The 14,477-nt window shown below is 34.5% G+C and overlaps 1 long non-coding RNA gene across 1 annotated transcript; it reads right to left on the reverse strand.

Moving 5' to 3' along the window:
- Positions 1 to 4,709: 4,709 nt before the first annotated feature.
- Positions 4,710 to 14,276, reverse strand: LOC141486913 (uncharacterized). Its single transcript, XR_012468108.1, has 3 exons — positions 14,062 to 14,276; positions 13,397 to 13,686; positions 4,710 to 5,452 (listed from the first exon to the last, which is right to left on the reverse strand). It is a non-coding gene; the product is annotated as an uncharacterized lncRNA (long non-coding RNA).
- Positions 14,277 to 14,477: the final 201 nt, after the last annotated feature.

A 14,477-nucleotide genomic window follows, 5' to 3' on the forward strand; every position in this document is an offset into this window, starting at 1 on the left:
GAGTTTGATGGAGTATCTGGAGCAATATCCACCCATATCACACAAATATGTCATGAAACACCGGGCTGAAGACGATTCAATCAATAAAATATACGGACCAGTTTATGACGAGTCCTCTTCGAAATGAATTCTTGGTATAAACTACATTGACTTTGATAACGTGGTAATATTACAACTGAAGGACTCGCATTCAAAGGCACTCCAGGGCTATATAATTTGATCTTTCTTGATGAACCTGAAGACTTGAATAAGGAGGATTAAGCCTCTTATAAACGTATGTTGGAAGTAACACAAGCCCACCTGAATGCCAGGGGATCCATGAAGAGAACTCAAAAATGGAAATGGAACGGCATAATAAGACCTATGTTTCGAACTCAAACACTTGGTAAAGGTTAGGATAGCAATGATGTTGTTGGTTCCAGCATTTTACAAACGAACGCCATCGATACTCATCATTGGATATATACTGACAAGCCCTTCGAGTATGCTGGAAATACGTCACATGACAATGAAATTACAACTATATTCAATGAACTCAGAGTAGCCAACATTATTCAGTAATAAATCTTTCAAAATGACATGTATTTTATTCAAAAAATTCGATGCGATAATGCAAAATTGACATGAAAATCGCAACGAAAAATTGTCAAAAATTCGATGCGTTGAAACGACCATATCTCGGTCGCTTCGAAAAAACGCATATTACTAGAATCATATCGATGTATGTCACATTTCCATCATGACTATCGACAAGTTCGGGCGTAGCTCCAATAGGAAGCGAAAGCATTCTGCAACATCAGCAGTAGGCAGCAGTGGAGGTTTGCTACATACACTTGATGGCAACATTGATTTCAATAATTTGAAATTGTGTAATGTGAAAAGACCCACGAACACATCAGATGCAGTCAACAAAGAGTACGTGGATGAAATCGATTAAAAAATGGATGCAACTATACAGAATGAAAGAGGTCGACATCAAAAACAAATAGTCCAAGTAAATGAAAATCTAGCAAAAATGCGAGAACAAGTCGATCAATTCCAACATCAAATAACTCAAGTTAATGATAAAGTAACAAAAATGAGTAATGACATTCAAGAACATGGGAATGTGAACAAACGATTCAACACTAAATTTCAAAAACTTGATACCAATTTTGTTCAAATGGTACAAACAAATATGGTACGCAATAACGAGGCGGTGGAGCATTACAAAAAATTCAATCAGCAATATGTAAATAATATTGAAAATATTCGATCAAATTTGCTATAGGAAATAACAGAAATCACCGATTTGGTCCATTCGCATAACAAAGCTTTGAAAATTGAACAAAATGACATGATGGAGCACTTTCAAGGTGATATTTCCAAACAAATTTCCAAAATAAATTCGGATTTAGCAAAGTTACCATTTTATTTACAGAAAATCAACAAAATGTATTTTTATCCATCATCATAATGAAATAACAAGTTTGACATTGTCGGTCATCAGTCGTCACGTGGCTTCCAAAGACAAGGTTCAACTTGTTCGTGAACTGCATAAACCAGTTAGAAAAAATTTTCCTCGACGTCATACCATCATCAAGGGACTGGATGATTTATGGCAGATAGACTTGGCTGGGATGAGATCCTACGCTAACCACAATCGAAATTTCAAACTCGTTCTCGTCGTCATAGATTGTTTTTCGAAATTCGTGTGGACTCGGCCGTTGAAATCGAAAACCGGAGAAGAAATCACCAAAACATTTTCAGATATTTTGAAACATACGAAACGTCGCCCAAAAAATCTACAAACCGATCAAGGTAAAGAATTTTACAACAATAAGTTTCAAACTTTGAAGTAGATGAACAAGGCGGATTCTGGCTCAAAATCCTATGTATTTTCTTATGGAGCTAAACTTTTTGCAATTCTTTGTTCAAACAGGAGTGGGGGAAACGTGTCACGTCATCAACGCAGGATGGAATGAGTATCGGAGAGCGTGGAACTCTGCCCCTCGATCCCCTTAGTACTCCACATCACCGCTCGGGCCCTCTTGAGACTCTGCCTCACCCCTCGGCCCCCTTGTCACTTGATTCTAATTAAAAAAAAGTTAAAGTTATGAAAATCGAACCAGAGTCGTCCGCGTGGTAGACATTGTCCTTAGCCTCTACACCAATGTAAGATATTAGAAGTAACTGTTAATGATGGGTATTTATAGCGTTTGTGTTGTCGGGACCGAAATTGACTCTTTTATATACTTGACAGCATTTTTTTGATTTCCATAGAATGTTAGGGGAGTTGTAATCGTCATTATAATGTTGAAGATAGGAAAATTTACTCAGATTTGGAAAATAATTAACATTTCATGTAAAGATGTGTATGTGTGTGTAAGAGCGAGATACGCGTGTGAAGTAATCGAGGCAAAGAGAGATGAAGATGGTATCGAGGTTATACGCTGCCAATGCCAGCATGGCAGGTTCGGCGTTGCCGGTTGTACCATAAATCATTGTTTATGGGGCAATGTAGCGTTGCCGGTTTGGAAATGAAGGGTTAGGAATACGAATGTGTACGGGATGTCTCAAAATACATCATTAAAAGAAAAGAAACATGGCGTCGAAGTGTACAGGGTGCGTCAAAATATATCTAAGAAAAAACATGTCGGTTTAACAGAAGTCTAGCGTGCCAACATGTCAGAAGGGCACCAAGTCTCGTATCTTTGTTAACCAAGTTAGCATCATCAGGAGAAAGAGGACAGCCAAAAGTGTTGAGGGGTTACGCGTTGTGGAGTCAACGTGAGGGCAATGGGGGAGCGAAGTATTCGACAATGACGTTTTGCATAAATTTTGACCGTTTTTGCGTGCGGTTTCGACCGTTTTTCGTGCGATATCGACCATCTTCCTGTTTGAATAATTGTACACCATTGTGTTACATTCAATATGAGATTGGAAGGAAAACGATGTTCCGTACGTCATTGGTGAACAAAAATTAGTAATATAATGGCATTCAGAGAATACAGACGTGAAGTAGAGGAATTTGAGAGACGTGTCCAACAAATAAGTAAAGATATTCAATTATATGAGGGAAAGAAAAATGTTCTGAAAAAGTGTTCCATCCTCAGAGTGTAGAATATATCGTCAACGATGCTGAAAAACAAATTTTGTACTTCCTACTACAATAATATATAATGTGAACGGTATGTGAACGTACCGAATGTGGGTGAAATTCCAAGGAAGTATCCATGAAGGCTAGTGTTTATAGATGTGAACAATGAAAATCGATTCGTTCGACATTAGTCAATGAGGGTCAATTAGCAGTATTTGGCAATTCTAAAGAATATACCATTCAAATGTGAATTGAAGTTGATATTTCAAGATCTTCGTCAGTTAGATACAAAAAACTGTTGAATTTGTTCCAGAACACGAAACAAGGCCAGAGAAAAAGAAGTCACGAATGGAATTTGACGTTTATAGAGTTATCATAGAATCTGCGATGTCAGCATGTATTCTGATTAGACTTGTACAACAATTATGAAATTTCAGACATGTTGCTCAAAGCGACGAGACAAAGGCTATTTGTTTGATTTCAAAATATGTCATCACCTATTTTCCTACACTTCCCCAAGATGACATTGATCACTGTCAATGCTGAATCAGCACCCAGAGATATGCAGTTCTCAAAGCAACGGAACAAAGGCTCTTTGTTTTGTTTTGAAATATGTCATCACTTATTTTCCTATAAATACCTCCTGCGAGGCGAAATGATGAGTTAGTTGTATCAGTGATATTAGTGACAAGTGCAACGATTTTATCTGAAAGTTAGTGTTTTTCATGTTCACTTTATGAATTTTTATTGTAAGATTTTTTTATACGTTTTTGACTTTTTCACAAAAGAATTTATTCAAATTTAATTCAATTCAAAGGTCGTGAGAGTTGTTGAATTATCATTAATTTTCCAAAATTTTTCTCAGAATAATATACTTGAGTGTTTTTCTATACATAGTTTTTGAGGATTAACGTTTTTTTCAATTATTTTGTAATACAAAACGGTTCAGAGTTATTTACGTACTCCTCAAGCCAACTCTGGACTACTATTTTTATCCTACATACATCAGAAGATGAGAAATAACAATTACTGATATTTCTCGCCTCCTGCGAGGTGAAATGATGAGTTAGTTGCATCAGTTGAAGGTGATATTAGTGACAAGTGCAACGATTTCATCTGAAAGTAAGTGTTTCTCATGCTCACTTATGAATTTTTATTCCAAGATTTTTTATACGTTTTTGACTTTTTCTCGTTTCTCGTTATCGTTTTTTTTTCAATTATTCTGTAATACAAAACGGTTTAGTGGTGATTACTTATTCCTCAAGCCAACCCTGGACTATTATTTTTATCCTACATACATCAGAAGATAAGAAATGACAATTGCTGATAGTTGTTTTTCATCAAATTCAATCTTCAATAATGAATAAAAGATAAGAACCGGTAATTGTTGACATCCATTTTTCTCGAATACTATCTCTTACAGTGAATAATTGTACCGTACAATTTGTTTTGATGTTTTATTAGATGACAGCCTCATAATCATGAAATATGATTATGAATTTTACTCGAGAGTCATCCAAGCTGAATGAGAATTTTTCTCGTATTGTATCTATTTTCATTTGACAATGCCATAGCTTTTTTATATACACATTTATAATATTGTAAACAGAAGCTCATTTTGTGACCAGCTTTCTAGTTGAATAAAATGCTCAGTAAGGTACAAATAACTTATTCATGTTGTCGTTTGTTGAGAGAGTGTTCGTATAATTTGAAACATTAATTTTTTTATTTTTGGTTTCTCGCAGGTGGATTTTCAAAAATTCAAGTTCAGTCGTGGAGAGGAAACCAATTAACAACAACAATTTTTTACCACACAGAGTGACAGAGGAGTATCACCCCCCATAAGGAAGAATTTTTCATTAGAAAAATACGCTGTCGTGTTTTTTCATTTGAAATTTTACGGAATTAAGGTTAATACTGCTTTTTTTCTCTGTTCGATAAATGTATGGAATCTGTGGTTCGACTCAAAAATGTTTTCATTCATAGTTATGATCTGCATAAAGAAGTGTTTTTAATACTTTTTATGTGTTTAGTACTTGCAGAATATGTGTTTTAAATCACTTGTTTTGAATTGATTTTTTCAATTATAACTGTAGCTCGCTCTTTTTTCACAATCAATCCATGAAAGGCATTACCCCCACTCTTGAATTTTATTTTTCTTTGGTGTATGTTTGTATTGAAAATCAAATTTATTTCAGAACACTACATCAACGTGTGCAGTATCAGTTCAGTCATCTCAACAACTACATCCAAATCCGTCTTAGCAACCTTTCCAGAACGAGTTTCGAATCACATCAGCTTCTAGAACCATCTTAACAGTCCCCGCAGAACGAGCTTCAAATCTCTGCAGCTTCCAAAACCGACTCATCACACCTAGAATTTCATTTGTGAACAAAATATCGGTGAGTCATGTCACTAAATAAAATCCAAATGGTTGATTTTCCAAAAATCAAGTCGCTAATTGATAAATACATTTTACACATCAAAGATAATTATTCGGATCATATTGCCAAACAAGCTATACAATTCATTAATAAACATACAAAGAAATGCATTTTAGCTATGAAAACAATTAAATTATCGGTTGGGGAAAAAAGAAAATAATTACACAAATTGGAACGCTTCAAAGTAATTATCAAAATGTTGAATAATAAACATATATGCTCGGGTTTGAAACGACGAAGCACCAGGGTAAAGTGGCAAAATGTTAACAATGTTTTCAATAGTAGATTAGCAACGTGGGTAATCATCATTTTAACTCATAAATATCCTAAAAAGTTTCTAGACGATGCTTTTTCATTATTCAAACGTGAGATTTCCAAAATTTTGAAACGGATGTCATGCCTCAAAGTTAAGACGAATTTGAAGAACAACAATCGGGGTGGGCTTTGAGTAAAATTCTTTTGTTGGAAGTAGCAATAGATAAATATGTGATTGGTAACGGTTCTTCTTTCATTCCATTGCCGCAAGAAATCGCAATGAGAAAGGCATGCATTAATGTACAAAACGATGACGAAATGTGCTTCTTTTGGAGTATTATTAGCGTCTTGTATCCTGTAGCAAAACATTCTAATAGAGTGTCAAAATATCCACATTATTCTACAGTTTTGGATACTACAGGGCTAAATACTTCAATGGACTTACATTAAATTTACAAATTTGAAAAACTTAATGATATTTCTGAAAATGTTTACACTTTGGAATAGAATCAAGCAAAGGAAAAATCATTTTTTGTAGTAGTACCTGCCAAACTACAAAACGAAACAGACATGTTAATTTGTTATTAATTCAAGACAAATATTTTCCAAAATTGAATGATTTTGAGGCAACACCTAATAATGATGATGACGAGACTGAAAGTAAATTCCATTATTGTTGGATCAAAGACATGTCCCGATTATTCGGTAGACAATTGAACAAAAAGAAAGACAAAACATTCTTTCGTGATAGATGCCTCAATTATTTTTCAAGACAGCAAAAATTATCATACTGTTTTGTGCGAAAAAGTGAATGACTAAAATTTCCTTTCCTACATACGATTATGTGGAATTTCGAAATTATGTTTATAAACAAAAATGCCCGTTTATAATTTTTGCCGATATTGAGTCGCTGTTGGAAAAATGTAACGAAAGCATATCTAACAAAACTACGAAATACCAAAAACATATACCTTTCAGTGCAGGCTACTACTTCAAGTGTTCCTATGACGATAGTCTCTCTCATTTCAAAAGCTATCGAGATGAAGACTGTATGAAATGGTTTGCCGATGAGTTGTCTGATATTGCAAAATTTGTTGAATCGAAAATTAAGAATATTGAGCCGATGACAGTGCCTTTGAATAATATCGGTGCTGCAACGACTTGTCATATTTGCAAAAAACCGTTTGCCCCCAAAGATGTTATTGTGTACGATCACGATCACTATACGGGGGCGTTCCGCGGATTTGCGCACCAAGCCCCCTGTAATGTCAACTTTCGAAAATTATTCGTGGTACCCATTACTTTTCATAATCTTTCAGGATACGACAGTCACATCATTATAAGAGATATCGCAAAAAAAGGCTGTGTGAGCATACTTCCCTCAAATAAAAGAAAATACATTTCCTTCACACAGAAGGATGCTGAAACTAAATTAAATTAATTTTCGATTTATAAATTTTTTTCGATTCATGGAAACATCGTTGGATGAATTAGTATCCACATTGGAACAAAATGATTTGGAAATTTAAAAAAAGAATTTAGTCATTCTTGGAAATGGAAACTTGTTTGGTATTAATTTCGATGTACTGTGTGACGTAAATGTAATCTCCGCAACGTGTTGTAATTGGATCATATTCGTCTACATATCCATCGATTTGTGATTCAAAGAAATTTTCCTTTATTTGTTGCAGGATGTCAATGAGGGTCGCCCATTCATAACTTGTTAAATTGAAGGAACGAATGGAGAACTGCTGCTTCAAAATTATACATGGGCTGAAGTCTCTGCATGGACTTAGGCCACATCGAATTTCATAAGATGACATGGGGAATGCCATCAATAGCAATTGATGTTCGTTTCGAGTGGCCATTTCGTATTGCTCCAACGCTCTGTCTATTGCATTCAGAGTCCCATTGTAATCTTCACCATCACTGTCGAACATTACTTCAACTTCACTACCGTAACCACCATCGAGACACTATCAAACTGAATATCCATATGTGTTTGCATGCGCTCTTATATCTTCAGATCACGTGGTCCATTTCAGATATTGTGCGTTTGCTAAACACACAAATAATTCTTCATAAAAGACCCCTCCAATACATTGTCAGTGTGATTGTTTTCCATAAGATTCTATACAAAATCGACATTTTCGATCCAACTGTTGTGTTTGTCATCCAAACCCAGCCATTTAACGTACATTTTTTTATCTTTCTTCCTCAAGACTTTTTCCACGAGATATATATCAGGATTTGAAGTTTTTGTAATTTTTCCCCATAGAAAGCACCCCTAATAGGTGCACCCAGCATATCTTCTAGCATAAAGGTGGCGGGGTTGGTAATATTGACTTTGATAATTTTGAATAATTCAGTACTTAGTTCAATTAGACAACAGGGATAAATCACTACAATACGTACAGCATCACGAAGGCTTCTATGGCTGAACGTACTATTAGGACGTTAAAAGAAAGACTTTTCAAATACTTTGGTTATAACGGCACCTACAAATGGTTGAATGTCTTGCCTGAAATAACGAATTCTCACAATGATACGCGATACTCGAAGACGGGCATAGAACCATCAAAAATCAACAAAGCCAACGAAAAACAAATTCTCAAATCAACATACACCCACTTGAAAATTCAAGGTCGGCGATGTTGAGCGAATCAATAAGGCAAAACACGTTTTCTTAAAAGGTTACATGCCCAATTGGACAACGGAATTATTCAAAATTATCAGTCAACCTTCATGCTGGAAGATATGCAGGAAGCATCTATCAAGGGTGCTTTCTATGGGAAAGAATTGCAGAAAACTGCAAATACCGATATATATCTCGTGGAAAAAGTGTTGAGGAGAAAAGGCAAAAAAATGTACGTTAAATGGTTGGGTTTGGATAGCAAACACAACAGTTGGATCGAAAATGTCGATTTTGTATAGAATCTTATGGAAAACAAGCACACTGACATTGTATTGGGAAGGCCTTTTGTAAAGAAATTGTATTCAACAAACAACACATGTGAAATAGACGTGATCTGAAGGTATAAGAGCGCATGCAAATACACATGGATATTCAGTTTGAAAAATGTCTCTCGATAGTAGTTATGGTAGTGAAGTCGAAGTAATATGTGATAGTGATGGTGAAGATTATAACGAAACTCTGGGTGCAATAGACATAGCGTTGATGCAGTACGAAATGACTGCTCGAAACACACACCAATTGCTATTGATGACATTCCCCATGTCATCTTATGAAATTCGATGTGGTCTAAGTCCATCCAGAGACTTTAGCCCATGCATCATATTGAAGCAACAATTCTCCATTCGTTCCATCAATTTAACAACTTATTAATGGGCAAGCCTCATTGACATTCTGCAACAAGTAAAGGAAAATTTCTTTGAATCACAAATCGATGGGTATGTAGATGAATATGATCCAATCACAACATGTTGCGAGGACTACTTATACGTCACACAGTACATCGAAAGTGATACCAAACACGTTTCCATTCCCAAGGATACAACAAACGTGGAGCTGTTTCAACAAGATGTAAACGATGTCCTGAACACTAATATGGGAGTGCTGTCTGATTGTATCGCTTTGTTGGATGCTATAAACTCTTGTGATTATTATCGAGGTGTTTTTCATATCATTCAATCATAGTTACGGAAAAATAAAACTAATTTAACTTTGGAAGAAATTATAGAAGGTTTTTTTCAGGTCTCATCTTTAGATAGACGCTAATGCTAATGCTTGACGTGAATATTCATTTTATCATAAACAAAAACTAGTGTATGATTTATGTAATAGGTGAGAAAATTGGATATTTACCTTTTTGTCACTCAACAATCCTCGCCCCAGCCGCAATTCTCAATTGTAACCATAATCATATACTTTATATTACAATAAAACACACAGAAAATATATTTGTTTCTTTTTTTCCTTCATTCAAAATCTCTCAGACTCCAAAATACAACAATAAAAAAGGAAAATAAAACCATTATGAAAACAAACTGCAATACCCTAATTAGTAATCAATGTTCAGTATCGTACTGAATCATTCTATAATAACCCCAGGGTAGTCTATCATCCGAGTTTTCACATATAGAGCGTTAGTCATCGATGAAGCTCAAAGCGATTTTTGTTTGTTCTGTTCAATAGACATTATGCAATTCAGATTGAATTATTCTTTGAGTTTTATATAATGGATTATGTTCACGTAAACATTTGAAGTAATCTTGAAAAGTTATTTCATTTTTGACAACATCATATTTGACGCCTTTCGATTTTTTGACAAATTTCGGATTTCGCGAACTTGAAACATCAACCAGAAAAGAGTACATTTCAGATCTTAGACCAACGAACTCTATCATAATACAACCTTTATTTTCATCTTTCATCAAACCAACCACTTTCTTATTCATGAGGGGTATGTTATATCTGTTATTTGGAGGGTAATCACTTGTATCGAATTTATGTATATCATCCTTGATAGTTTCATATACATCATCGTGAATAATTTCGTATATGAGACTATCAGTATCTGTTATAAGAGCTTGCAAGTGTCAGTACCAAATTTTGGAAGCATGTACTGATAATGAAAATCATGTACAACTGTTTTTGCAAGATCCAAAATTACCATACCTACATACGAAGGTTTATCAAAAACTAATTCACCTTTTCGCATTTCGATAGCCACCAAATGTTTATCGAAAATGGTTCTATTTTTGAATTTAGCCCAATATCGACCTTCCCATTGAGATACTAATTTAACAATTCAGTGTTTCCGTATGTTCTGCATAGTTTTGCCTAAAACGGCATTATTGAGTGGTTTATAAAGATTTTTTTCAAAAGTATTTTTGGCTTCCGTGCTCAGTTTGGTATTGAAGACAATGTAGGGTTTTAACCATGCAGATTGTTTGAATTTGAGTACTCTGTGAATTTTTGTAATTATCAAACCATTTCGCAGAGCTTGTTTCGAATTCCTGTAATGTATCACATATTTTTCTTCATCATACAATCATACATCAATTTGGGAAGTTTGCAATTTGGAGGAATTATATGTTCGGGAACAAAAGAAAGATCGCGATGTTCATCACGTAGATGTTCTGAATATGCTAAATCTATTTCCAATACATATCCTGTATCACTATCATCTGGCACATCTGTAATATCAATATTTGTATCCGCCCATTCGAACCCACCAGCCAGTCATATATTTATTGTTTGCTTTCTAGTAGCGATTACATGCTTGATAAACACCTCCCCTTATACCCTTTTCCCAGAATAGCAGCATATCACCATCCTGTAACGTTTCCAGACGGCATCCCGTATACTTCAACATACAAGTCCAGGTATAGCCGTGAAGTGTGAAGAAATGAGCAGGATCCAAGCCATAAGTTTCATGACTCTTATCTAGAAATTTTTCGAAAACATCTGTCAAAAGCATTATGTCTGTTTTCAAATAAGGGTCACTATATTAACCTAAATTTCAACTAAATTTACAGTATGGGCATGCTTATAGTCTTCATTAATGATTGAATCATTAAGTTTGTTATAGAAATGGTTACTAGATGGTAGCTGTATATCATCTAGTTTTTCAATATAATCAATGTAATCATAAGTGAAAACTCCTTTGCGTGTAAGTAATTTGAATTTCTCATCATCCAAATGTTAAAATTCAGCTTTCAAATTAGTGAAGTCACATGTTTGCATGGTTGAAACGAGAGCATCGAGGGAAGTAGCCAAAAATCGGAAAGAATCGATGAATCGGAATTTAATATCAGTTTGTTCATCATATTTTGTGAATGATATATATGTTTCCTTATTGACAGATTGGACAATCAAACATTTTTTACTACTACAACGTGCCAGATTTTTTATGATAAAGTGATATCCTGATAGGTTGTGAAACACCACTGGAACCACGAAGGTCTTTTTGTACTCTAAGTTACAGCGCTCATGCGCAAAACCACGAAAGACTCCTGTAAAATGGTTATGTTCACGAACGATCTTATCTCTGCTATCAAAGGGTTTTTCACAAATGTGGCAGTGAGTGGTAGCATGTTTCAAATTGATATTTTCATTCATAGGTATAATATTTTTGATTTTTAATTGAATGAGTTGAGCTTCAAGTTCCATTTGCTTCAAAAACCAATCCATATAACCAGCACCATGATAACTTTCGAAATGTGAGAGTGAATCATCATAAGAACACTTTAAAAAATATCCCGCGCTGAAAGGCTCATGTTTTTGATAGCGAGATGTATTTTTACCAGAGATTCCTTCTTTGAATGGTGTAAGTAACGATTCGAAGTCGGCATAGATGACAAATGGATTTTTCTCTTTATATTCATGATCTGTGAATTCTATGTATTTATTTTTTGGAAGAGAAATTTTGCACTCATTTTGACAATATTCTGAGTTTTTATTCAAATTTTCTTGTGTGGAAACATAATTTAAACAACAATGGCAAATAAAAAATTTTCCTTTATATGTCGTTTCTCGACTCTTAATCAGTCTAGAAAGATTTTTTATCCAGCAATACTGATATTTTATTTCAGTATGATCATCATCAATTTCCATTGGTTCATAATCATTCACTTTGGGATAATAGATATTTTGAATCAGTAATAAATTTATATGCCTATCCAACTTCTTTTTTGTTGGTCTGGCAGCTACTACATCGTAACGTTCTTCTTTCATTTCCAAAGCAAATACATTCACAGATATATTATTCATTTTTTCAAATGTATCAATGTCAGATATTCGCATAGGCATATCGATACCCTCCAAATTTAAAACCTCTGAATAATCAGGATATGAAGAAATTCTATGAAAGTTAGATTTAGCTGGATAAAGGGCACTAACAATTGACCAAGCAAAACATGCGTTATCGTTATTTTTAATATTGATGCATGCGTGTTTCCGTTTTACCCAAGCGCCCACCCACTGTCACGCTCCTGAAATTCTGAGAGTTTATTCTGTATCACATCGACTACATGTTCTGAAAACCATTCCTTCCAATTAGTTCCTTCATCAATTATAACATTTTTTGAATGAAAATATTTCAATTCCTTTTTCACTTGGATAGCGTCAGCATGATTCTTAATAAATTCCCCACACAATACTGTATTTACTTTTATGATTGATGTTCTCAAAATCCGCTTGATTCGATTTTTGAAAAGGAAGAAGGCGTCTTCGAAAAAATCTACAATATGTTTGTTTCAAATTCATAATAACACCTGTACGAATTCCACTGTTGAAAATTGATGATACATTCCCCAACTTGACCCTATCGCTTCGTTTTTTTCGTAATCCTCCATACATGATTCACTAATTGTTTTTTAGTTAACATCCTGAATCTCTTCAAAAGCCCCAAATTGGTTTGGAGTTTCATATATATTCCATGAGATACCTCCGACTTTTTGATTGCTCGATTGATGAGTCTAATATTTTTGTCTGCTAATTTGACCCACTTTTTCCGTTCCACAATTGTCGATCTAGTCAGAATTTTCCCTAATGCTTTTCAAAAAATTTCAATCACCCCATCGCTAACAGCTCCCATATCTTCTACCATTTTAAAGAATAATTCGAGTACGCACTTGGATATTAATTACTAACCTCTAGGTTGACGATTTTATAAAAGTTGCAGCGATTATCCACCCCAAAGAAAACTAGTCCGTATTTCTCAGCTTCGAATTTATCTAGAATCTTCTTGATACGGTCGGTGCTGTGGTTGGGTAGGAATACGCAGGAGTTCTCCAATTCTACCAGAGCTGCTTCTCCATATTTTGTCTTTGTTATTCTGATGTTGTGAATTTCATGTAGTTGGTCTACAGGCAAATTTGATAGCTTCTCCAACTTTTTTCTTCCTTTTACAGCAGTTTCGTTAACATAATCAATATCTATTTCTGTAACAATTGAACAATGGTAAAAAAAGGTAAAACGGTATTAATCATTATCGAAAAATATTCAAAAATGTCAATTAGGACTCATCACTACCGAAAAATGTTCGAAAATGTATATCAAGACACTTCACAATCGAAAAATGGTAAAACAGTATTACTCATTATCGAAAAATGCCCAAAAATGTCAACTAGGACTCATCACTGCCGAAAAATGTTCAAAAATGCACATTGAGTCACTTCCCAATCAAAAAATGGTAAAACAGTATTACTCATTATCGAAAAATGCCCAAAAATGTCAACTGGGAATGTTAAAAAATGCAAATTGAGACATTAATTATTGAAAATGAAACACTTATCAAAATCTAAAAGTTCACTTACGTATATCATGCTTAGTCACACACAATCACTTAACAGTTTTGTTCAGGTTCTGTGAACGCTGTGAAGACTCACATCAGACTGGCATATTTATATGGTAGTACTATCTATCTATAAACACCACAACGGTTCTGGAAATTTCTATGATATCAAAATCACACAAACAATATCCTGAGAAATTCATTCATCACGGGAAATAATACACAGGCAGGAAAACCACTATCTCAGCTAGATTGCACTATCTCAAGGACTGTTTTCGCTTTCAGTGTCACTTATCACATTTTCTATTTGCTACGGCTTTATCAATAATACATGATAACAATGAGAATATGTTTAATATATTTTAATTGAGTTGGAATAAAACGATTTTTTTTTATTTCATGCTGGACGCCATGTTTTTCCTTTAATGCTGCAATGTA

The sequence above is a fragment of the Leptinotarsa decemlineata genome, unplaced genomic scaffold (assembly GCF_025532065.1).
Source record: "Leptinotarsa decemlineata unplaced genomic scaffold, Ldec_3_MD MMD2_tig00026375_RagTag_RagTag, whole genome shotgun sequence".
In the NCBI taxonomy this organism is placed as follows: domain Eukaryota; kingdom Metazoa; phylum Arthropoda; class Insecta; order Coleoptera; family Chrysomelidae; genus Leptinotarsa; species Leptinotarsa decemlineata.